Source organism: Dendrobates tinctorius, unplaced genomic scaffold, assembly GCF_039654945.1.
Source record: "Dendrobates tinctorius isolate UK_male_01 unplaced genomic scaffold, ASM3965494v1 ptg000018l, whole genome shotgun sequence".
NCBI classification, from domain to species: Eukaryota; Metazoa; Chordata; class Amphibia; order Anura; family Dendrobatidae; genus Dendrobates; species Dendrobates tinctorius.
In genome coordinates this window covers 14,392,904-14,397,564 of record NW_027361686.1, presented here as the reverse complement: position 1 = coordinate 14,397,564, position 4,661 = coordinate 14,392,904, and positions in this window count along the sequence as shown.

Below are 4,661 nucleotides of genomic sequence, written 5' to 3'. Positions count from 1 at the left end.
TTTATATTCAATTGGTTTCCTGTTTCTGCAAGATTAGAGAGGTCTCCAACCCTCCCTTGTGGGCCATGCACATATAAGCAGTCTTCCACAGCGGACATTACCTTTCTGAATCCTGCTCATATAGGTACTGTACATATGCTCAGGTTTTAAATACATTGGTTAGGGACTGCTCTGATATGGGTATACCTTGTTGTTTGGTAGAGCAGCTTATCATACATTTTTTGCACAAAACGTATCAACCAAATACCCTGTTTTGTTATCTTTTTACTAGCACTTACTGTTTACTCTTTTACAACAGAGTATTTTTATACGTTTGTGTTTCAGTCTTTTGGTGGTGTGGACACTGTGCTACAGACTTGTTCACTGTGTGCATTGCCCAGGTGTTTCTATACATATATAGGTGATACTGCTGTGTATACAGTATAACGTATACACATCAGTAGCAGTATTGCCTATATATGTATAGATTGCTGGACATACATTAAATAGGTTAGAGTAATTATATACAGCAGTCTAAATACATTATATAGGCAATACTGCTACTGTTTATATGTTATATAGGTGACACTGCAGGGTGTGAGATTATATATATATATATATATATATATATATATATATATATATATACACACACATATATACACACACACACACACACCAGTATCACCTATATACAGTGGGGAAAAAAAGTATTTAGTTAGTCAGCAATAGTGCAAGTTCCACCACTTAAAAAGATGAGAGGCGTCTGTACTTTACATCATAGGTAGACCTCAACTACGGGAGACAAACTGAGAAAAAAAAATCCAGAAAATCACATTGTCTGTTTTTTTTCATTTTATTTGCATATTATGGTGGAAAATAAGTATTTGGTCAGAAACAAAATTTCATCTCAATACTTTGTGATATATCCTTTGTTGGCAATGACAGAGGTCAAACGTTTTCTGTAAGTCTTCACAAGGTTGCCACACACTGTTGTTGGTATGTTGGCCCATTCCTCCATGCAGATCTCCTCTAGAGCAGTGATGTTTTTGGCTTTTCGCTTGGCAACACGGACTTTCAACTCCCTCCAAAGGTTTTCTATAGGGTTGAGATCTGGAGACTGGCTAGGCCACTCCAGGACCTTGAAATGCTTCTTACGAAGCCACTCCTTCATTGCCCTGGCGGTGTGCTTTGGATCATTGTCATGTTGAAAGACCCAGCCACGTTTCATCTTCAATGCCCTTGCTGATGGAAGGAGGTTTGCACTCAAAATCTCACGATACATGGCCCCATTCATTCTTTCATGTACCCGGATCAGTCGTCCTGGCCCCTTTGCAGAGAAACAGCCCCAAAGCATGATGTTTCCACCACCATGCTTTACAGTATGTATGGTGTTTGATGGATGCAACTCAGTATTCTTTTTCCTCCAAACACGACAAGTTGTGTTTCTACCAAACAGTTCCAGTTTGGTTTCATCAGACCATAGGACATTCTCCCAAAACTCCTCTGGATCATCCAAATGCTCTCTAGCAAACTTCAGACGGGCCCGGACATGTACAGGCTTAAGCAGTGGGACACGTCTGGCACTGCAGGATCTGAGTCCATGGTGGCGTAGTGTGTTACTTATGGTAGGCCTTGTTACATTGGTCCCAGCTCTCTGCAGTTCATTCACTAGGTCCCCCCGCGTGGTTCTGGGATTTTTGCTCACCGTTCTTGTGATCATTTTGACCCCACGGGGTGGGATTTTGCGTGGAGCACCAGATCGAGGGAGATTATCAGTGGTCTTGTATGTCTTCCATTTTCTAATTATTGCTCCCACAGTTGATTTCTTCACTCCAAGCTGGTTGGCTATTGCAGATTCAGTCTTCCCAGCCTGGTGCAGGGCTACAATTTTGTTTCTGGTGTCCTTTGACAGCTCTTTGGTCTTCACCATAGTGGAGTTTGGAGTCAGACTGTTTGAGGGTGTGCACAGGTGTCTTTTTATACTGATAACAAGTTTAAACAGGTGCCATTACTACAGGTAATGAGTGGAGGAAAGAGGAGACTCTTAAAGAAGAAGTTACAGGTCTGTGAGAGCCAGAAATCTTGATTGCTTGTTTCTGACCAAATACTTATTTTCCACCATAATATGCAAATAAAATGAAAAAAAAACAGACAATGTGATTTTCTGATTTTTTTTTCTCAGTTTGTCTCCCATAGTTGAGGTCTACCTATGATGTAAATTACAGACGCCTCTCATCTTTTTAAGTGGTGGAACTTGCACTATTGCTGACTGACTAAATACTTTTTTGCCCCACTGTATGAGTATACATATTACATTGTATATACAGCAGGCTACATACATTATATACGTGCAACTGCTGTATATACATCAAAAAATGTTTTCATCTTGGGACTCTCCCAAGTCCCCCAGATGGGAGGAGGATGAAGAAATGAGGCGGGTCCTGTCCAGCGTCGACGGTGAAGAGAGGATCCTGCTGGAATTGGTGAGTGTTCTCTGACGCTGGTACAGGCAGTTCAGTGTCACAGATGGAGGCGCCCCCTTGGCACTGCTGCAGCCTTTTCAAATCTCTAACTTGGCCTTGTGTTCTCATGCGGTCTCCTGCTTGCCTGCGCTGACAAGGGCAGCAGTTGCGCACACGCATGAACAAAGACCATGGCCGCAGCCATCCTCGTGCACTGACGCAGGTCTCCACCACAAAGTGGGCCACCAGCCCTTTAAATCTTGTGTGAAGGACCTATGTGCGTGCGCTGTCTAGTTGCACGTGTCGACAAGGGCCGTGGCGGCCCGTGTCTGTGCGCGAGCACCGCTGCGGCTGTTGCCCTTTGTCTGCACGCACAACTAGACGGTGCGCACACATAGGTCCTTCACACAGAAGATTTAAAGGGCCGGAGCAAACTTTGTGGTGTAGACCCGCCGGCCAACCAGGCATCTGCCCATCTCAGCAGATGCTCAATCTGGGCCTGGTTACAGCCGTGTTATGGGCTGCTGTGATCATGGGGCTCCTAACCATTGTAAAGAGGACATCTTACATTATACTAATTAATGTAACGCATCTTGGAACAGTGATTTTGCTTTCAAATGCTGGAGCGCCTCTAGGTCCATTGCAAGAAGTCTGATTAGTAATGGAAGAGCCTCTCATAACCTAAGAACACTTGGCCAAGCGATGCTGTGTTTTTAATTGGAATAGAGGAGAACGTTGCTCATCCTTAGCTGGAGCACAAAGGGATCAGGTGTCTGAATCCAAATTACCCAAGGCTCATCTGTCAAGAATGTATATCGATATTGGCACCTCACCAAGTTATATTTATGGCCTTCCAGCGTCCAAGAGATCATATAAAACAAGTTGGACACTATGAGAAGACAGGGAGAGAGGCGACTGTCAGCTAACACTAAAATACATTGATTGTTGAGCTCTACGATCCCAAAACAGCACTTCACAGAAACCACCAAATTATTCTTTATATGTGGAAGGTCCCAAATGCTCTGCATCTGTGTTGTTTCAATGAGGTTTAGCAGTCATAATCTTCTTCTGAAGCAATATGTGACTATGGCACTGATCAGGAGCCTTTCCGACTTCATTACATGAAACCAATTGACCTGATTAGCAATACCACAAAGAAACGCAGGAAATTAAAAAAGAAAAATTATACAGAGTTCCTAATATCAACGTTTAAAAGTGGATGCTCATGGATGAATGGTAGACCATTCGAGGGAAACTGCATACCGATTCACAAAGAAAAACCCGAATTTAATGGTCAATAGTACAAATATAATAAAAAAAATATATATTTAAAAAATATAAGAAAATAAGAAACAATAATAATGTTTAAAATACCTTTATTATATAATAGTGGTACATAAATAAAAAAGCAATGTGTGCTCTAATCAAAAAATTTATACCAATATAGGTTTAATAAACATACACAGCGGTCCACATTATAAGATAATGTAATTTACCCCTTTTCAAAATAATTGTCCAATAAAAAGGTGACCAAAAATATATATCAAGCGCCAAAACAATTATGTGGGCTTACACAAAGTGTCAATATATTCAATGACAAAATGCAAAGGTGCAATATCAGCCATCTCATAGTGGAGTGTTCATCCAAATAAAGCAAATTAAAGTGCAAAGTGCAAAAAAAGGGGGAACAAACAAAACAACAAACAGGGGGTGATGAAGGATTCATTCCGAAACGCGCGTCGGGGCTGTGTTGCTCGCTTACCGGCGGTCCTTAAAGGTATACACCCTTAATTGTCCTCTTGCACTTTTGTTCCCCTTTTTTGGCACTTTGCACTTTAATTTGCTTTATTTGGATGAACACTCCACTATGAGATGGCTGATATTGCACCTTTGCATTTTGTCATTGAATATATTGACACTTTGTGTAAGCCCACATAATTGTTTTGGCTCTTGATATATATTTTTGGTCACCTTTTTATTGGACAATTATTTTGAAAAGGGGTAAATTACATTATCTTATAATGTGGACCGCTGTGTATGTTTATTAAACCTATATTGGTATATATTTTTTGATTAGAGCACACATTGCTTTTTTATTTATGTACCACTATTATATAATAAAGGTATTTTAAACATTATTATTGTTTCTTATTTTCTTATATTTTTTAAAAATATATATTTTTTTATTATATTTGTACTATTGACCATTAAATTCGG